The sequence below is a fragment of the Rhodnius prolixus genome, unplaced genomic scaffold (genome assembly GCF_049639745.1).
Source record: "Rhodnius prolixus isolate KJV_2025 unplaced genomic scaffold, Rpr scaffold_13, whole genome shotgun sequence".
NCBI classification, from domain to species: Eukaryota; Metazoa; Arthropoda; class Insecta; order Hemiptera; family Reduviidae; genus Rhodnius; species Rhodnius prolixus.
Window position 1 is genome coordinate 4,910,566 of NW_027411583.1, and position 22,945 is coordinate 4,933,510.

At 34.3% G+C, this 22,945-nt stretch overlaps 1 protein-coding gene across 3 annotated transcripts in view; it reads right to left on the minus strand.

The window, feature by feature from the left end:
• The window catches only part of NaPi-III (Na[+]-dependent inorganic phosphate cotransporter type III), an 87,980-nt gene extending 66,133 nt beyond the window's left edge, over nucleotides 1-21,847 (minus strand). For all 3 annotated transcript variants that reach the window (XM_074115966.1, XM_074115967.1, XM_074115965.1), the window contains exon 1: nucleotides 21,690-21,847. The gene's annotated coding sequence lies outside the window, so the exon portion shown is untranslated. The remainder of the gene's footprint in view (nucleotides 1-21,689) is intronic.
• Between the last annotated feature and the right edge of the window lie 1,098 nt (nucleotides 21,848-22,945).

A 22,945-nucleotide genomic window follows, 5' to 3' on the forward strand; every position in this document is an offset into this window, starting at 1 on the left:
AACCCATTCGCTCCAAGTGACCTAACCATCTAATCCTTCCTTGTTTGATAAGGCCAACGAGGTCCTGACCAGAAGGACCTTGTTGGACCTTATCCTCCATCTGCCTCCTTCCAGAATGGTGCCATATATTCAACGACACTTCCTCAGCAGAGGAAAATTAGAAAATCCAAAATCTTGTGGTGAACACACGCAGGCAATTTTCTCTTACCGCTATTTCATTTAGTGAAATGGCATTTCCGGTCGCAGGAGGGGGTTCATCGTTAAGTTAATGTCAGATTCCCTGTAGGGGGAGTAAATTTACAGTTATAGCTCCCTTCGATTTCCTGTTTTAGCCATTGTTCTTAATGATGCACACATGCACATCAATTCTCAATAAACCATTTTGATGGAAACTTGATCCAGATAATTTGACGCGATTATAATATAATATAATATAATATAATATAATAATAATAATAATAATAATAAAAAAGAGATGTATCTTCATCGACACTACAGCAGCCAGAGTGGATTGTATTAAGAAATCAATAAAGCGACGGCGCGGCCACTAGTGCATGCAACGAAAGTGGAGCACTGACTTCAAAATGGACTCGGCAAATAAGAAAGCTGGTCTAAATCCATGGATTTATAAATTAAATCCTATACTAAAAAGGCTTTAAGAAATCAAAAAGGCGATCATAAAATCAACGTTACCAATACTTTGAAAAGAGTCTCAAGCATTTGAAGAAAAAAAAAAAAGTATTATTAAAAAATGACCTAGATTTAAAATAATAATTATAAAATGCATTTTTCAAAATGCCCTTTTATTTTTGTTTAACTTTAAATTATTAATACAAATATTTATTTAGCTACCAAAAACCCTTTTATACATGAAGTGTACCATAACTTTTAACTTGAGATAAAGGTTGCTGATAGATAAAAAATAAATCGAGTACTTTTAATTTAATTTTTTTAGTTTAGTTTCCTGTTTATCTCCATGCTCCACCCCCTCAAAAAAATGTATTCGAGAAAGCAACAAAAAAAATCTCAAAAATAGAATATTTTTTTTTGAACAGCGATATAATCGTTTCCGGTCAATTTCCATTAATGAATCGATAATATCGATTTTTTTTAATACTCTCAACTATTGCTATTGGTTTATTGGTGACTCTTGAAAAACGATTTACCTAAAACGCATTTGCAAAAAATAATAATCTATATATATAAAAATGAATGTGTGTTTGTTTGTTTGTACTCGATAGATTCAAAAACCATACATCCAATCGCCGTGAGAGTTTGGGAAATTATTAGGTACGAGGGTCGTTTGAAAAGTCCGTGCAAAAATAAAAACTACTTAATTTTTTGGGGTAAACCTTTTTTATTTTCCAACGTAGTCTCCTTTTAGGCTTATACACTTCGTCCAACGCTGCTCTAGTTTGTTGATCCCTTCCGAATAATAGGATTTGTCCAAGTCTGAAAAATAGCCATTCGTTTCTGCAATCACCTCCTCGTTTGAATAAAATATTTTTCCCGCCAGCCATTTCTTCATATTGGGGAACAAATAGTAGTCCGAGGGAGCCAAGTCTGGAGAATAGGGGGTATGTGAAACGAGTTGGAACCCTATTTCCATTAATTTTGCGACCACAACTGCTGAGGTGTGAGCTGGTGCGTTGTCGTGATGGAAAAGGACTTTTTTGTGGGCCAATCGTGGGCGTTTTTCTTGCAGCTCGGTTTTCAAACGGTCCAATAACGATGAATAATATGTACCTGTAATAGTTTTACCCTTTTCCAGATAGTTGATGAGGATTATTCCTTGCGAATCCCAAAAGACAGTCGCCATAATCTTTCCGGCCGAAGGAACGGTCTTCGCCTTTTTTGGCGCAGATTCCCCCTTGGTAACCCATTGTTTAGATTGTTCTTTGGTCTCAGGATGTATCCATGTTTCATCCACAGTGACGAAACGACGCTTAAAGTTCTGCGGATTCTTCTGGAACAGCTGCAAACCGTCCTTGCAACACTTCACACGATTTCGTTTTTGGTCAAGCGTGAGCAATCGCGGCACCCATCTTGCGGATAGCTTTGTCATGTCCAAATGTTGATGCAAAATATTATGTACCCGTTCATTCGAGATGCCCACAGCACTAGCAATCTCACGCACCTTCACTCTTCTGTCATCCATCACCATATAATGGATTTTATCAATGATTTCTGGAGTAGTAACCTCAACAGGGCGTCCAGAACGTTCAGCGTCACTTGTGCCCATATGGCCACTCCGAAAATTTTAAAACCACTTATAAACTGTTCTAATCGAAGGTGCAGAGTCACCATAATGTTTATCAAGCTTCTCTTTAGTCTCCTGAGGCGTTTTGCCTTTCATAAAGTAGTGTTTAATCAACACACGAAATTCTTTTTCGTCTATTTTTTGAAAATCACTCGACTTCCTCGATTCAAACGAATGCCAAACACAAAGAAATAGACCAATCTGGCTGAAACTTGGTGTGTGTTCTTCCAAGAGATGCTACTAACTAAACATAACCTCGATATGCGCCAGTAGTGCTATCTCTCTGACTTTGCACGGACTTTTCAAACGACCCTCGTATATCCCCGGGAAGGTTTTTGGATTTTTTTTTTTTAAATCAGAGTTGGGGCTCTAGGCGCACCCGAACAAATATCCCAAAAATATCAAAATAACATTTAATTAGTAATATTTGTTGAAAGTGTAACCATGAAAACTATGAAAAACAGTTTTTTGCAATTATTAATACGAGAATAAATTATACCGAAGATGGTGGAAAATCCATTAAACTAAAAGAACTCAACAATACTATTGATGTTGATAATCGTTGGGTAGTACCATATTCTCCATTACTACTAAAAACGTATAACGCACACATAAATATTGGGTACTGCAATTTAGTGAAAGCTAGAAAATATATTTGCAAATATGTGAACAAAGGAAGCGATATGGCAGTGTTTGGAATGGAAAATACAACTGCATCTAACGATGAAGTCACCCAATATCAACTGGGACGCTTCATAAGTAGCAATGAGGCTGTATGGCGTATTACCTGTATATCATTTTCCATTCATGCAACGATATTCAACGGTTGTTCATTTAGCTGTACATCTTGAAAATGGACAGCGTGTGTATTTTACATCAGAAAATGTACGTGCAAGAGCAATGTCACCACCGCCAACAACATTAACTGAATTTTTCACATTATGTAGAAATGATACCTTTGCAAGGACACTACTGTACTCTGAAGTAGGGGTAATTTTATTGTTAATTTTCATTTCGATGTATTGTATACATTTGGTCATTAATAAATTATGTTTGAGGTATCAAAACTGCCTTTTTGTTCAAACACAGCAACGTGTGAACGGGTACAGCTAGTAATTCATAAAAATAAAAAACTAATTCTAATGGTGGTGGTACACTCCAAAAAAACGTGCCTTTTGGGGGGGGGTTCGACGCTAACAGTTTTACAACGTCTGGTTCTTTTAAAAACGGGTCACTAAAAAATAAAAAATCAATCACGCTCAAAGAGATTTAGAGTTCAACATACCAGCACCGAAACGAAACCAGCACTATTTTGGTGACCTCTACAGGGTGAACCCTAACCAAGACTCCTGGCAAGTGCTAACCAAATAAATTCTGGAGGAGAATGGTACACAGTCTAGCCAACTATAATTGGAAATGTTTAACAGATTTCGTGTAAAAACAGGAGGAATTGTGTGTCACAATATACCTGTATATTATAACTAAGTACATTATCTATGGTGTAGAGTAACCAGTAAACGTTATTACCCCAAAACTTGGTGGCAATGATTAAAGCCTGACATCGCTCAGTGGAGAAGGGGGTGGGCGGCTTAAATGACCAAAAAAAAAGGAATCGAAGAGGAAGCAGAAGTATCAGGGAAGAAATTAATTCAAAAACCGGTAACCGTTGAGCGCCACGCTGTTAATAAAGTGGTAACAGCGAACCACAAAAAAAAAGGATAAAATAATAAAACAATGAACAGAAACAAGAAAAAAATAGAACAATAAAAGTTAATATCAAACGCAAAACGCAATATGTATTTATAATAAAGTGAAAAAACCCAAATACAAAAAAAAAAAATGACAAATACAGTTTATTAAATTAATAATTAACTATTGGCCAATATTACAAAATGATCTTACAGCTTTGTTTTCGCAGTTTTCTAAAGAAGCCTCACTTCCGGTCGTCCACGTAGGTGGTAGGCGTTTCCCTAAATCCCTCCGAGGTGGTCTGCCTGAGAAAACTCCTCCAGACAGGTACGCTGGCAGGGTACCTCTGTTTGCCTATTTTGTCCTTAAGAAAAAGTTCCTTAAAAAATCCGGTATTGACCGTATAATGGACGTCCGTCTCACATGAAGTCTTTCAATACTCTGTCCCCGTCTCTCCCCTCTCACGGCCTCCGCGTCCACCAGTCTCCTATTCCCCCACCGTTCTAAGGGGTTTCCGGCCTATTCCTTTTACGAGTATTAATAAAATAAATTATCTATATTACCCGAATATATTCGGGTAATAACGTATTTATAGTACATTTTAAAAAGAAAATGCCCCCCCCCCAAAAATAATAAAAATAAATCCGTGAAAAACCAATTACAAGATCTATTTGTGAAAGAAAAGCGTCAGCTGATAGATTGTTGGGGGAAATCCATTGCAGGAGAACTGAACCAAAACCTGCACACCTGTTGCTTCACCTAATTTTCCAAGCTCTCAGCTGGTTCTTTTTCTTTTTTGTTTCTTTGAAACAACTTTATTTTATAAAAGTATCATTTTACATTAAATTAAAAGCTCCAATTTAATTCCCTTTTTTAAAAAAAATCACTTTACTGATTCAATTGACCAGATTCAACATTATGAGATTCAAGTTTTAAAACAACCAAATGATTCAATTCAACAAATTGGATGACCTATTGTTTCTGTTAATTCTGCAATGAAGTCAATTGAAAAACTGTCTTAACACGGAAATAGTTATTTATTTAACAAGTGTGGAAAGTAGTACTTTTCCTCACACGAGGCAGGGTTTGCACGCACGAGCAAGCGAAGCGAGGCGAGTGCAAGGGCAAATTGCCGAGTGTGAGGAAAATACTTTACACTCGAGTTAAATATTATATTTTTTCTGCAACCATTAGGGTTATTAACTAAAAAAAAAACTAAACAGGAATCACTAGAATCCATTTTAAATTTCTATAAGGTAACACTATAACCTGTTTAACTGTTATAATTAAAAATATCTAATTATTTATTAAAGTATTATTTTTATTTCTATATTCCTTTCAATTTTTATTTTATTTTTTAATATTCGTTTTTTAATTATTTAGTTACGTTAAATAAGCTTATTAAAGTTTTACAGAAAATATTTAATAACAAAACTTCTTATATCAAGGAAGCACAATAAAGTTTTTTCACTCACTTGTGAGGAAAGTGACACTAATGGGAATTTATCCCCACTAGTGAGGTAAAGTTGGGCATTACACAGCTGATTTTAATTGAGTAATGAGAACATTCCTACATGGTTGCAGAAAAAGATAATTTATTATTATTATTATTTCAAGGCGCGGTAACATCTGAAGTCTTTGGCGCCCGGAGATTTTTGTTTTCAGCGCTCGGCAGCCACGAGTGATCTCCTCTCGTAACAGACACTCACGACAATCACTGGACAGTGAGGTATAAAAGGTAGCCTGTGCCAGCAGCTGGATTCGAACCCAAGATCTCCGCGTGAATAATTATCATCTATTAGTGGCTTTAGCTTAGGTTTAGACTGTGTGGGCGGAGCCTGTACTATAGTATATTAAAAATTAAATAAATCTGTATTTTATATATTTAATAAATTTATTACTGTAGTATAAGAAATCCTATGTATCCATGCATCGTGTCCTCTTTGTACTGTAACCAGAAATACTCGGATTCAGTTACAATCGCAAGACAATCAGGATAACAAGAGGGAGTAAATTGTACGAGGGTCGTTTGAAAAATCCGTGCAAAGTCAGAGAGATAGCACTACTGGCGCGTATCGAGGTTATGTTTAGTTAGTAGCATCTCTTGGAAGAACACACACCAAGTTTCAGCCAGATCGGTCTATTTCATTGTGTTTGGCATTCGTTTGAATCGAGGAAGTCGAGTGATTTTCAAAAAATGGACGAAAAAGAATTTCGTGTGTTGATTAAACACTACTTTATGAAAGGCAAACCGCCTCAGGAGACTAAAGAGAAGCTTGATAAACATTATGGTGACTCTGCACCTTCGATTAGAACAGTTTATAAGTGGTTTCAAAATTTTCGGAGTGGCCATATGGGCACAAGTGACGCTGAACGTTCTGGACACCCTGTTGAGGTTACTACTCCAGAAATCATTGATAAAATCCATGATATGGTGATGGATGACAGAAGAGTGAAGGTGCGTGAGATTGCTAGTGCTGTGGGCATCTCGAATGAACGGGTACATAATATTTTGCATCAACATTTGGACATGACAAAGCTATCCGCAAGATGGGTGCCGCGATTGCTCACGCTTGACCAAAAACGAAATCGTGTGAAGTGTTGCAAGAACGGTTTGCAGCTGTTCCAGAAGAATCCGCAGGACTTTAAGCGTCGTTTCGTCACTGTGGATGAAACATGGATACATCACTACACTCCTGAGACCAAGGGGGAATCTGCGCCAAAAAAGGCGAAGACCGTTCCTTCGGCCGGAAAGATTATGGCGACTGTCTTTTGGGATTCGCAAGGAATAATCCTCATCGACTATCTGGAAAAGGGTAAAACTATTACAGGTGCATATTATTCATCGTTATTGGACCGTTTGGAAAACCGAGCTGCAAGAAAAACGCCCACGATTGGCCCCACAAAAAAGTCCTTTTCCATCACTACAACGCACCAGCTCACACCTCAGCAGATGTGGTCGCAAAATTAATGGAAATAGGGTTCCAACTCGTTTCACATCCCCCTATTCTCCAGACTTGGCTCCCTCGGACTACTATTTGTTCCCCATTATGAAGAAATGGCTGGCGGGAAAAAGATTTTATTCAAACGAGGAGGTGATTGCAGAAACGAATGGCTATTTTTCAGACTTGGACAAATCCTATTATTCGGAAGGGATCAACAAACTAGAGCAGCGTTGGACGAAGTGTATAAGCCTAAAAGGAGACTATGTTGAAAAATAAGAAAGGTTTACCCCAAAAAATTAAGTAGTTTTTATTTTTGCACGGACTTTGCCCCCCCCCCCCAGTACAAAATGTTAGTGTAACGAGTAATAAATACAAATACATCTATAAATAAATAAGTATAATGGGTAGAAACATGAAGTCAAACCACGTGGAAATTTTACAGCTGTTGCAAGAATGGGAAATAGAAAAGTTACAAAATTGTTAAGATTCTGAAAATAGAGACGTTAACGTTTTGATCTAAAAATATTTAGTTGAAAAGTGCATAAGGATAACCCGTATCTTAAAAAGTTGCAATCTCCATAATTCATGCACGCTCCAGTTCATTAATTTTCCTACTCCAATTTAATTTATTTATTTATTTTTTAAACAAAGGCGCGCCTAACATTTAAGGTTGTTGGCGCCCTAGTCTTTCTTTGTAGTGCACCACCGGCTTCCGACACTGTGTTTACTCGTTAAGGACAACACTCGCATCAATGGATGGTTGTAAGAAGCTTCTAGGAAGATAAAAATCCAATGACCGGCACCTGGATTCGAACCAAGGATTCTGCGGGAACTAATCTTCAATTTTTTATAATTACTTTTAACAGTAACTCTATCTAGTGATTATTACATGAACTCAAATAAATAGAATTACAAAAAGTTGAAAAACTTTTAAATAATAAATTCTGGCTAGATGCCATTAGTCTGGCTAAAATATTTCTGTTCTTAACGTCACTGTAACTTACTTTTATTTTAAATTTTTTAAATCATAATATGCTTGTTTTTATAGGTCTCGTAGATTCATTTTCGAAACAATGTTAATTCTCTATACACTGTAAAAGATACTAAATGCGATCTCAAAACTCTGTAATTTTTTTCCTCAGGTCCAAATGAGATAACCTTCCTTTTTAAACTATTCAATATCCGGTTAAATTGTTAATAATTCTTTAATCAAGACTGAATTCAATAATCTGACTTTCAGAATCTGACAATTCTTTAATCTGACTTTCATGTGTTCCAAACATTTTAAAAGAGAGATTCTATTTAAATTGACTCCAAAATCAGTCCATTAGTATAGTTAATTGAGGCACTACGGGCAGTAATAATGATCTCCTTTACTCTTGTATCCGTTAGAATAGGAATATTTAAGAAATGAAATGTAGGTTAAGGAGGCTGTAGAAGCACTCTTCTATGCTAAGAAGAAGGTTGCAATATAATGGACAAAACTCTCATTTCTTGCCACAGTATCTCCTGAAGATAAGTCTTGTGGTCGCGGATGGTGCGACAGAGATCCAACGTAGTCTAACTCGTTTGCAGTTTACCATATCATATCGTATTGATACGGTACGGTAGTGTGGAGGAACACTCTTTGTCTGATCTGACTCAGGTTTCAGGTGAGAAAGAAGAAAAAAAAAATGACACTACACAAACCGTAAAAGTGACTATGGAAAATTATAATGGCCGTGAGAATCCACTTTTGAGAGAATCTTCAAAGGAACAGAGCTGCAAAAGCTTAGATCATCTCTTTGAGGAGGTGATGAATCCATGAGATCATAAATGAAGAAAAATTAAAATTTAGGCATCGATATTTCAATTACAATGCAATCGATAATTTTATTGCAGGCTAAGCACTTTGCGTAATAACTTGGAATCGATCGTTAGAGTGCGCGTATCTCATTTTTTTTGTAAAAATTTCTCAACATTTCCGGTCTAATAAATAAAATATAATATAAATATGAGTGACTTGTTAAGTGTAATCAGCATTAAAGGCAAATCTCAAACAAGTGACGATTTCGATTTGTTTGGAGGGGGAGGTTTCTGAGGGGAAATTTGTTTCCTCTAAAACAGCTCTACTTGGTTTTGCGTACGATACGATAATGGAATATTAAGTATAAAACGCACATACTAGAGCAATTAATTATGCAAAACTTACATCAACTAAAAAACTATCTCGCATTTTATTGAGAATATACAGCTTAACCTTCATAGTGTTAGCGGATTGGATGCACTTTATTGCCCCCGGAAGTGGGGGGGGGAAACTATGGCTACTGCTCTAATTTTTTCAGGATAACCACTTCCTAATGTGCCTGGATAGGCACGACCTCCTACGGCAGCGCTGATAATTGTAAAATAGTCGAGACTTCAGCCTAGCAAATTAATTAGGCAAACATTGAACAATTTGCATCACTTCTCCGGCCTTGAAATGAGAAAATATCAAGGACAAACTAAGAATATACTCACGATCAAAATTCGAAAAACGAAACATGATTTAAGTACGATAATTTAAAAAAATAAAATAAAACAAATAATAAGTACCTTTAAATTACTTAATTCTATAAAACAAGGTGGAATTCTTACAGAAAATTGTATTAACTATTACATCATTTTGGATAAAGATTCTTAAACTTAATAAATAAGGATTACACCTTAAACTCAGGGAGAGTAAACTAGATACAATGGTTGAATTATCCAATATAAACTAGGTCAAAACAGGTGTACAAATGCCAATCTGTAATGATGTCAAGGTAATTGCAAAAAAAAGATAAAATTAATTATTAATTACTTTAAAAAAATAAATAAATAAAAAACGAATTTTACACTTGATTTCGATTTGACAAAATAAAAAAATTATCGATAAGTATAAAAAAACACATGACGTAATTTATAAATAAGAAAAAAGAAAAAAAGATCAGGTGAAGGAATCTTTTTAACCTTCACCAGGGTTATAGTTAGAAAATCTAGAATAGATTTATAAGGCTTTGCCAAAAAATTACTTTCTTTTATAAAATTAGGGTGGACCCCCTTTTTTCTTTTTTTTTGGTTTTTTTCCTATGACTTTAAAATCACTAATCATATTGTGGGGGGGATACACTCCGAGATTCTAAGTGAAATCGGTCTTTTTAATTGAACTAAGAAACGTAATAAGCTATGATTGGTAGAGCCTAGAAAGTCGACTACAAACAATTCATCGCAAAAAGAAAAAAGTATTTGAATAAGTCATAGACGAAGAAAAACAACACATAATAATGCAGTAAACCTGCACAATTCCTGACGATCTCAACAGCAATTATAATTTTTAAAAACTTATCGAAATGCGCTGCCTGACGTCGAATGAAAAGCAAGTCAATTTCTGCAATTGAGTGGGATGAAATAGATATTATACAAAGAAGAAAGATAAAAGAGTTTCATTGTATTTAAAATTAAAAACAAGAAAATGCATTCACGATTAAAAATTATCATTATCTATATTGCTATTATCACAGTCCTTAATCAATGTATTATTTACTTCCTACTTAAGAATCATCAATTATTTGAGTAAAATAATAGTCTCATTAATTATCAATAGCAGAAAAACTAGTTGTTCTTAGCAAACATCTCTGGTCTAACCTGATCTCAAGAAAGACGAAGGTGGGGACTCTATAAAACACTGAAATACGGCCAGTTCTTACCTATGGCTCGGAAACCTAGACCACTAGAAAGGCAGATGAAAAGAAGCTCCTGGCGTTTGAAAGAAAAAAATACTCCGCAAAATATATATTGCCCCGGTTAGGAGCGGGCAGATATGGAGAAGAAGGAAAAAAAACCAGGAGCTTTACAGCCTATATGAGGAGAAATGGATGTGGTAAGGTTTATAAAACTAGGAAAGCTAAGATGAGCAAGGACACTGGTTATCAAAATGGAAGAAGGCGAGATAGCCAGGAGAGTGCTGAAAGACGAGTAGATCCACAGTCTAAGAAAGGTGTGGATCGATGGTGTTGCCGCGGACGCAAGTTCATTACTTAGCGTCACAAACTGGATGGATGCCGCACAAAATAAGGATGCCTGGCGGAGGAGGCCAAGACTCATTAGTGGGTTTTTGCGCCATTTAGGTAAGTAAGAAAAACTAGTTTTAGAATGTTCCTAATGGAGAAGGTTCTCTTTTAACAACCACATGGTTACAATTAATCTGGAAAATATTCAAAGAAAACAACAGCAAGTAAAGCTCAAAGAAAATTCGTTTGAGATAGAACTTCATAAGAATCTCAGGTGGAAAAATTAGTACGGCTTTTCAGACAAGATTCATTTTCCTCTTTATTAATCGCCTTAAGAAAAGGAAAATAAAATGAAAAATAAACTTTACCTTTTTTATTAGATAAATGTTAACAGAAAACCTGCTAACTTGATTACTTTACACAAACAGAGAGGGAAAATAAAAAAAGATAATTGCTAAAACTGTTATTATGTTTACATAGAGCTCCTATCCGCAATGTTGTAATTTGTTTATTTAGATGACAGCTGGCCGTGAACAAAAAAAACCAAACTGTTGTGAAACTGTCACGCGAACAGAACAAAAAAAATAAGCGCTCTCATAAAAATTGTAAACATTGTAAAAACGTTTTCAGTTTACAATTCAGTAAATAGAAACAGCGAACAGAGATCTCTCTACAAAAAAAAAAACTTAAAAGGTATTCTTTTTTTGGTATTTTTACATTCCAATTTTAATGTTTTACTAACACTAAATTTGAAAGAATGTGTTTAGTTATCCTTAATTATATATTGATAGGTAAAACTGCTAATTGGAAGGTTGCACGATAGCCGAGCGGTTAGAGGCAAGGCCTGCAAAGCTAAGATGTATTGCGTTATAGTGGGTTCGATTCCTGCCTCAGGTGTTTTGGATTTTATTTAATGGTTAATATTAGAAATTGTTATTGTTTAAGTCGCCTACGACCACGATCATGGTCTTCTTTCAAATTTGTAATTCCAGGTAAAGCTGTGTAATTAATACTACTTGTATTATACTAGCGATATCCTAGGAATGGGATTAAGCTTACAGGTTGGTGTCTATTGGCTTTCAACGCGGAGATTTCAGGGCTCGAATCTAGCTGCTGGCTGTTAAGATTATCCTCTACCTAGAAGCTTCTTTCAGCTCACTGTCTGGTATTGGTCCAGTGTTATTCGTAAGGAGAGAACATAGTACGGAAGATGGTAGTGCACTTATCTTGTTTTGAAATAAGTGCACCGATTAGAATGAATGCAAGAAAATGATTAGAGAAGGATTACGTGGTATTAATGTAGATTAAGCTATAAGGATGGCAGGAATATAGAGTACTGATCCATCCATTAGTTGTGGTTTATGTAAATAGTTGTATATAGTAGAGGGATGAATGTGTGAAGCGAATGTGTTTATAAGTAAGAATGGAGAGTGAGTGATATTCTAGTGATAAGCACCTAGTATGGCGAAAGACAATGCCAAAAAAGGCACAAAAGAAAAACAAAACCTTGTTTTGAAGTGACATGATTGCAAATCACAATCTCCTCACTAGGAGTAGGAAATAGTAAGTAAAGTAAAGTAATTGCCTATTTTTTCCAGGCAGGCTTTACGTCCAACTACTAAATTAGGTGTCGTGGAAGGAGGCGACTAGCAAACATACTTTACTGTAAATTTCTTTTATTAACCATTAAATAAAATCCAAGGGCTAAAGACCGGGAATCGAACCCAGTGCCACAATACATATTAGCTTTGCAGGTCTCGCCTCTAACCGTTCGGCTACCGTGGCGCCTGAGTAGGAAATAGTAATGAGCAGTCAAATAAACGAGATCTATAGAACAAACATTAATCTTAATGGACCGCGATAATTTACAGAGAAAGAGAACATCACCAATTGGAATTTAAAGCGGAGAAAGGCCATCCAACTATTAACATAGTTTAATTGAACTGTATTCAAAAACCACGTGACCTCCATGTGAGTGCATGTATTGGCTTCAGTTTCTGCTCACTTTTTGAATAGTTTCAGTATTTAAAATTACATAGTTTTAAGAAATACAAACATTGAATGAATTCTGGCTTACAATAGTTATTAATGTAGCGACAATAACTTTTCTTTCCAACCCCCCAATGGTCCCCAAGAGCCATAATTTCCGGTTCCGCCAATCTCATTTTCTAGGTCCTCTAGAGTCTATGCTTGACACTCTACATCCTCTATCCAGCGTTTTCTAGGTCTACCTCGTTGGCATCTTTGTTTTGGAAGGTACTCTTTTTGGCCAGCAATTTCCGTCCATTCTCATTAGATGGTCACACCATTTTAGGCGTTTAGATTCCATAGCTATAGTTTTTTTTATTATGTCAACTCACTAACCAAAAAAAAAAAAAAATTAATATCGAACTATAAATTTTGGGTAAAAATTATATTTGGAAGCTTTTCAAACGACCGCAACCGCTTTCTTTTACCGGAAGTGAGAGAAATTAAAAATATATATATATATAGTACTGCGATGAAAACAGGGTCAAATAAGTAGGGCAAGGACAAAAATTTGGAAACTAATGTCAATTGGTATTTTAACCAAGGCCATTGGCAAGTTCATGACAGCCGAACATATGATAACTGCTTTTACTTAAAGCATCTAAGATATACATTTCTAAACTTAATGTACCTATACATCTAGCCAAAGAAATGTCACAGATATCCGTTCTAGAAGGTAATATATCGAAACAAATTCTTCAAAGAAAGCTACAACTTATATTCACTAAACAAAAATGTTTCATAAATGCTGACACAAAAGGATGTGTAATCGATAATGATGGGTAGATATCCCAAGTGAAATAGTTAATAATCATTACCCAGTTCGATTAAGTCTCAATTAGGCCATATAAGTTACATATGGAGTCCCTCAACAACCTGTCTAAGAATCCTAGCACACTAAGTATGAAAAAGCAACTCGTGAACCTGCTAAAGAATCGAATAAGGTTTCAACAGGAAAAAGAGGAATCGGCATAGCATGTAAAAGTGTTCTTGCACAGGCTTAGGAGTTCGGCTCCGTCGAGATCTAGAAGAGGAGCTCGCACTAATGGTGCCACAAGCAGGATGTACAGAAAAGGCTGGCTTTCTGGAATTCCACCACAAGAAGATAATCTTATCTTCCTGGTCAAGGTTTATAAGTTAAGACAGTCCAGTTTCAAAACAAGTACTGGATTTCCCCGCGAAGATTCCAGGTACGAATCCACGCTGCTAAGCCCCTTGGAGCTTCTAACAAGTTTAAGAGAACACGGTAGTGCACTGAAAAAAGACACCGGGCGCTTATGACCACAGATGTTGACGCGCCTTAAATTAGTTTTGGAAAGAAAAAAGAAGCTACAAACGTGTGCGTTGGTTTAACCCCAAATTTCATTTCTACCCCCCCCCCCATAAAACCTCCATTTAGAGAAAGGAGTTTCCACATTTTCCAAAGAAAATGCTGGACTCCAGTACTTCTTTTAATATTCCACTTTCATGTTCATATAATCTTCAAACAGTGAACTTAATCACTACTTTCTAAAACAACGAACAGTTTTCATTTAGGAAGTCACATAATTTGGATGAATCTTTCATAATCTATTTCAAAAATCTAAAACCACGCAACACTTACTTTTAGAAAACGAAATTTTCCAACAGATAAACAATGGCCTCTATTTAGAAATGGAATCAACAATAGAAAAATTGTGATACCCATCTGTGACGTAAATTCTATTCTATCATTGGCTATTTCATTTACAAACCAACATTTACCTCAAAACCTTGGAAACTGATTTTGATGATGTTTTTTTTCACTTAAGACCATGAGCTCTGCAGATGTAATGATTGCATCATCCGACATTAACATTAAACATTACTTGCATAATGTCAATAATTTTCTTAACATTACGTGAGTCATGTATCCAACTTTATCGTCCCATAGTACGCGTATTGTATTTTTGTTTAAATTTCTGTCCAGATTCGGATTTTCATCCATCATCAGAGCTCAATTAATTAGTTGGGAGTAGAGGATTTAACTTCAACTGTGCCTGCATCGTACACTTCACCATGCTGACTGAGTGAGGAAGGTTACATAGTGGGAATAAACATGTGTTATTTAAAATGTTAACAGTAAACATTTTTTGTATAAAAATAATGAAATAAAATTAATGAAACCTATAATATAATTTATGCTGTGAGCATAGGCAATGTTTTAAAATTTTGGAAATTGGAGTTGTACTTTATAAGAGGGGGCGCGCAAATTTAAGTCGGCAATACTGAATTATACCTAGTTCATTTGTATTGGGAAATAATTGTTATATTATTCTAATCGTTAAATAAATAATGAGGAAATTAGTAAAATCTTTAAAAGAAAACTATAAACTGTAGAGAGCTTGCAACATGCTCGTATTATTAAAGTCAAATTCTCTTACAACAGAATGATGAATCAACCTCTCTGAAGGTGGACCGATCAGGAATACAATACGAGGGTCGTTTGAAAAGTCCGTGCAAAGTCAGAGAGATAGCACCACTGGCGCGTATCGAGGTTATGTTTAGTTAGTAGCATCTCTTGGAAGAACACACACCAAGTTTCAACCAGATCGGTCTATTTCTTTGTGTTTGGCATTCGTTTGAATCGAAGAAGTCGAGTGATTTTCAAAAAATGGACCAAAAAGAATTTCGTGTGTTGATTAAACACTACTTTATGAAAGGCAAAACGCCTCAGGAGACTAAAGAGAAGCTTGATAAACATTATGGTGACTCTGCACCTTCGATTAGAACAGTTTATAAGTGATTTCAAAATTTTCGGAGTGGCCATATGGGCACAAGTGACGCTGAACGTTCTGGACGCCCTGTTGAGGTTACTACTCCACAAATCATTGATAAAATCCATGATATGGTGATGGATGACAGAAGAGTGAAGGTGCGTGAGATTGCTAGTGCTGTGGGCATTTCGAATGAACGGGTACATAATATTTTGCATCAACATTTGGACATGAGAAAGCTATCCGCTAGATGGGTGCCGCGATTGCTCACGCTTGACCAAAAACGAAATCGTGTGAAGTGTTGCAAGGACGGTTTGCAGCTGTTCCAGAAGAATCCGCAGGACTTTAAGCGTCATTTCGTCACTGTGGATGAAACATGGATACATCACTACACTCCTGAGACCAAAGAACAATCTAAACAATGGGTTACCAAGGGGGAATCTGCGCCAAAAACGGCGAAGACCGTTCCTTCAGCCGGAAATATTATGGCGACTGTCTTTTGGGATTCGCAAGGAATAATCCTCATCGACTATCTGGAAAAGGGTAAAACTATTACAGGCGCATATTAATCATCGTTATTGGACCGTTTGAAAACCGAGCTGCAAGAAAAACGCCCACGATTGGCCCACAAAAAAGTCCTTTTCCATCACGACAACGCACCAGCTCACACCTCAGCAGTTGTGGTCGCAAAATTAATGGAAATAGGGTTCCAACTCGTTTCACATCCCCCCTATTCTCCAGACTTGGCTCCCCTCGGACTACTATTTGTTCCCCAATATGAAGAAATGGCTGGCGGGAAAAAGATTTTATTCAAACGAGGAGGTGATTGCGGAAACGAATGGCTATTTTTCAGACTTGGACAAATCCTATTATTCGGAAGGGATCAACAAACTAGAGGGATCAACAGCGTTGGACGAAGTGTATAAGCCTAAAAGGAGACTATGTTGAAAAATAAAAAAGGTTTACCCCAAAAAAATAAGTAGTTTTTATTTTTGCACGGACTTTTCAAACGACCCTCGTAAACATGCATGCTAAGACAGATAAAATCAAAGATATCATCCAGTAATGCTCTCCTAACCACACTTTTAACGACTCCCTCCTTTTGCGTTAATTCTAACATTTATCTAAGAATTGTAAATTATATAAATTTAATTGACTTCCATTAAAGCGATGAGGAAGATTGCCCGGGAAGAAGAGCTGATGGATTTAATGGATTAAGACAGAAGGCCGTTTTAGTAATGATAATGAATTGAGACGGAGTGATATTAGGCTGTGAAGCTTACGGTAATAGGATTTAGCAAGATCAGCGACAAAAGAGATGTGAAGTTAATAGTGAACGATAAGATTTAAAATGAAATACGAATCATTACGTTTAGAATGTGGAATATAATTGAGCACCACAATGTAGCTACATGTTGCAGGTGAAAAACAAAATTTAAATCGACTGATTTTGAGAACTATAAAAATTTGAGGACCAATTAAAATGAGATAATTTTTAATTAAATTGCTAGAAAAAGAACCCAGGATATTCTCCTTAAAGCTTGCTGATGTTTTTTAATTTTGAGACGTTTTAGACAATCGTCCATCTTCAAAATGTCTAATAAAACAAATCATGGTTGATGAAATGGAACTTTGAAATTGTTATATGTCGACTGTGTTGTTTTATTATTGGAAACATTTTTAAAAATGGATAACTCCCTAAAACAGTCATTAACAATGACCCAAGTATAATAAAAAAACAAAATACATTACATGTTAATAGTTATTGTGTATACAGTGATATTAAGATGTCGATAGCTGGATGACATTTCATTAATAGATTATTATTTAAACGAAATTTAAGCAAGTTTTCAGTAGATCAAAATAATTGTATAAACAATTTAAATTCTTTAAAGCAAATTTCTTGTCAGTAATTAGGAATAAATCAGCTGATCCACTAAGGCTGAATTAAAAAAAAAAACAAATGATTTCCAAATAGTAAACAAAGGGTAATGCCCCTCCAACGTAAAACCAGATTCCTAAACTAAACGAGTAGAATCTTAATGTATAATTATATATACATTACCATATAATTAAGTTCAATTTATCTATGCCAATTTAGTTAGAAGACCTTCACGTTCAATTTTCCTTATAGCTTTCTAAGTAGAAATCATAGAGAATATTCTTAGAAGCACATTTCCTGACAGCTACACAGAATGTTATGAAGAATTTTGGAGGACTTGAGGATTATTTCAATCCATAATTAACAATTAAATATGCGATCCAAACTTAAGATTTATGTACCACAAACACTTTGTTTGAAAACGTTTCCAAAAAAATAAAAATAATTTTTTTCCAAATTTAACTAGTAGAATGTTCACCAAAAACCAATAAATATTGTTCACAGACTTACAACAATTTCATCCTTCTTCGACGCGAATAGATCTCTGGAGTGCTGAACAAGCAGTTATCTAAGTGTTAGATCTAAGGTTATTTGTTGGTGACGTACGGTCGGGACCTAGAGCTAACTCGGTTAAGAAACCGAAACCAGAAGAAGGAAATATCTCGAACAGAATAAAGAAAGCGAATTAAACATCTTAGAAAAAGAAGAAATGAAGGGAGAATAGCGATATAGAACTTCCTAGAAGATCGGGCAGATAAACAGTTGCAAGAAGTATCGTTACGATATACAAACAGTGTAGGGAAATTTCTTGTTAAAGAGGAATTCGCGATAAAACCCTGAATTCTTGTATAAGAAACCTTTTTTACAGCAAAAGCAACAAAAAAAAAAGAAAAGTATTACCATTGAAACATAAGTGTTCGGAAAATGCTTATTTTAAATTAAAACAATGTTTGCTTAATAAGTGAAAAAAAAAATAAAATCGTAGCTCACAATAAATCATGGGGTTGTCCTTTTAAATAACAAACTACAATAATGGGTAATGTTCTTAGTAAATTAATGGCAATTTACAGGGTCCTTGAATTACTTTTATAATCACGTGATATATTTTATTTAAATAAGCAGAGTTAATTTGGGATTAAATAGGGTTAACAAGAATTTTATTAGGTTACAAAGATTTTTTTAAATAAAATGAAACCAAATTTTGTTGGTGATCTTTTTTAAATAGGGAAGGGACTTTATCTAATCGAAAAATGCATCAAACGTCAACATGGCTATTGAATGACTTTTTTTTTTACTTACATTATCTGACAGAACTTATTTCGTCAGGAAGTTCGACGTTGAGTCGTCGTTTATTATTTCCTACGATTATTACATTTGATAAGCAAAGCCATTCTGATCTAACTATATTTAAACTTAATACGAAATAACAATAATCCGAAAAGATGCTAGCTGAATTATATGAATGCAAAATCTAAGTAATATTCTTTTTCAAGAGATCTAAAAAAACAGCATTCACAGAAAAAAGAAACAAGAGCATAGATTAGGAAATTAGATTCCCTGTTATATATATTTTGGAAATTATTAATCATCTTGAAGGGTTTATATATGACGCTGACCTAAATAATAGTTGAAATGAAAAATTGATACAAGAGAGTTGAAAAAAAAAGAAAGAAAATCTCAAGTAATCACTTCAATCAGAACTTGAATGTAACAGAATGTCGGTGGTATGAGAATGTTAGAACTCACGGGCTCGTAAAGAACATTAAAGTAGGAGGTATGGAGGAATCTCTGTTGAAGGAGAAATGGATATGAACTCGACGAATTCAGGTCTAATACTTGGGAGACCATTCGCCCCAAATTAGGATACCCGAGGTACATCTTGAGATTTTATAGAAACAAGCAACGACCAAAGCGTGAAATCTGATAAGTAAACAAGATTTTCAGATAATGGTTGGCCCAGTATTTGAACGGTACAACGGTACACGAAAAATGAAAAGAAAAAATGAAGATTAAAATTTCGATTGGTTCTTTTAAAATCAATCAATCTAACATTTTTAAAAGACATAAAAACCAAAATCCACAAAAGTATCTAAGATCCAAAGATTTCAATCGAATTTTAACATTCAATTGTTTTCACTAAACTCTCAAAACAAAAAATTCAACTGTTGACTCCTAAAATTTTGGAATCAATCAAAATTCAGTTGCAATAACAAAAATAAAGAAATTATTTTTTATTAATTAAAAGTTGACTTGTTAGACCTACTAACATACAAATGAAAATACAAAATGATAGATGAGTTAAGAATCGATTTCAGACATTTATTTTTATTTTTAAAAAGCTAGATTCTAATTCAGTAAAAATTCAGCTTTAAGTTTTCAATAAAAATTCTATAAGATGGTTTTTAATTATAAATACCATTATAAATGTTCACTACTATTGTAGATGATAAATGAAAAGTAATGTTATTCCTTAATTCTAATCAGAATTATTTTTATAACAAGGACTACATTAAATTGCATTTAAAATAGTTCAATTTTAGGTAGCTAAAATAAACTTATTTCAAACTTAGATCAATATTGGGGGCAGCAATCTCTTTCTTTAACCTTTAGCCGTAAACATAAAAAAAATAAATAAATATTCGCAACGTCCTTCGCAAAAATATTTACATTCATCTATTATTTTAGTTCAAATTAACTATACATTTTATTTAATGAATAATTCATTGAAAATGTTCTGAACTGAAATTTATTTTTTTAATTACCTTTAAATGTTTAAAGTTTAAGAAACAATGATTTAACTTACTTTATCTTTTATTTAAAAGTTAATTTAAGATTTGTAACTAATTAGAGCCACAGTGACCAAAGATTGCGATTTTAACAATATCAAAAAAATGGTAAAAGTTTGAATATCTAAGAGAAAATTATTTTTCAATCAGCGAAAAATTCACAGCTTAAATTTTTAAATAAATAAAGCATTTAGAATTCATTATCATTCTTTGATACACAGTTATAAAATTGAATCTTCACATTCAGTTACAACTAATATTGCTAATTAGTTTTTAAAAAAATCTAAAAAATCGTCTACTTAGGAGCTAATAAAGAAAATAGAGAATAATTATTCATAATTATAAAATATTCATTACGTAATGCTCTTAATTTAAGGAATAAAGATATTCCAATTTGCATTAACGATTGACGTACCGGCTTGTTCTAAGAATTTAGTCCAAAGGAATGTGTACAAAAAATGTAGGGGCTCATTCCATTATTTTGGGTGCTCGCAATGGGTTACAACAGGTACCTGACCTATCTTAACATCGGAAGGGTCCAGACCGGTATATGATATGCTGCGTTTAGATTGTTTTAGAAAAATCACCTTTCTACAAAAAAAATAAAAATAAAAACTACCTAATTACTATCTTAACTATTCAATGAAGTAAATTATAACCAAAACCAACAATTAAAAGTTACACAATTGCAAAAACTAGTTATAAAATCATAGCCAGCTAAATTGGGTTAAGTTCTAAAAAAAAAAAATCTTCAAATAGATCAATTGATTAGCTATTAATTGCAATTAGAAGAAAGCAACGTAACCGTATTCATAAAAAAATTAATCATATGGCCAATAAACTTTTCCAATTGTGCGTCAGAACAATCAAAAGTCTATTATATTTTTAGTACCAGAGCTACAAATTCTTTTGAAAGTTTGTTTCCAACACTGATGTTCTTTCTTGGCACCAATGTATCATTATAAATGTTCAGTTTTATCAGCAACATTGTATTAACATAATCAAAAAGTGAATTGGGGTCTTGGATAAGATTCAAATTACAAAAAAAAAAAAAAAAAAATAGTAAGGTAACTTTGATGATTGCGTTATCAACGTAGAAAGTCTCCCGGTATTCTAAGATTTATTGAATCAATCATAATTATTATTGAATTTTTAGAAAATATTAACTCATTAAAATTAGCATCAAACAAGAAAAGTGATGCAACAATGAAATGTAAAGCTATTATCGATACAAGAGGTATTGCGGTAACACGTGGGTGAAGTTCGGTTATGGGAATAGATACGATTTTTATCATCAATACTAATATTTATAACAATTTAGAGTTAAGAAATAAATAAACAATTCATAACTTACCAATTAAAAAATGAGCCTATACTCTGATTACCCTGTCACGATAAAAAAAAAAATCTGAAAAAAAATTAAACCACCCTATCACCGGTATTCCTTGAAGTTCCAATAAAGTATAACAGTCCACTAAATATAAGGAACTAGGTTCTTCCACTGTATGGCGTGTACTGATTTGCGCATGCGTGCACACGCTAGCAATGTCCCTGGCAAAAGCGCGGCACTTGGGCGCATCTTGGCATGTGTCCATCTTATCGATTATTGGTTACAGGGTTTTTTGCTTTAACCCTTTTCCTAGAAAAGCACTTATTTGTTGTTTTTTTTTTCTCTACAGATATGGATTGTAATAAAAATACATTACGAATTACGCAAATATTATGGTCAATAACTCGTAGAATATAATAAAATAAAAAAAATAACTAACGCAAAAACGTCAATTACCTTTTTGATAATTCCTAAGCACCACTTAACAAATTTCTATTACCCAATTACTACAATGTAGTTAATTTTTCTTATATTTAGAAGTGAAAATTGCACTTATTTATTGACGTATTACTTTAGAAGAAAGTAAATTTCCAAACTTCTGTTTCATTTTGAACAGCAACATTTTTTATATATATAATTTGAGACGCGTTCAACAGGTGAGGGACAATAGAGCCTGGAGCCTTCTAAGTACCCTTCCATCCTCTGGGTAGTATCCTTGCGATTTAGACACAGTTCATAATCGGACGTTGAGTTGTAAAGACAAAAAAGTATCTAATACCCATCACTTACACTCGAACCTGGGAATTCCACTTGGGTGTCCGCAACTACCCAAAGTAAAAGCTTTTATTGTAGTTCTATATTTATGGGTACCGTAGGTGTAGATGGCCATCCATCAACTTGGAGTTAAAAGACCTAGCACGTTATAACTGGTTTTTCAGCCCTTTGTTTTTCTTATGGCCTATCTTTTATCTAACTCCTATTCTTTAAGGAAACATACAGGAGACCTCTAACCGTTTGTTTTTCGTAACCTATTCATTCTTATAACATGTCCATATCATAGTAGTCTGTTCAGATAAACGAATCTTAATATTCTTGAAATCGGACGGTCTCTCCTTAAACATATATCACGTTTTCAGTTTCTAAAATAAATCATTTGTGAAGTAGGCTGCCCAAAATACAAACGTATATAGAAGCGTTTTTTAATTTAAAAAAAACCCTTAAAGTGGCTCTTAAAGTGTAGATAACTGTGCTAATTTGGAAATATTGTCTCGCTAAACCAT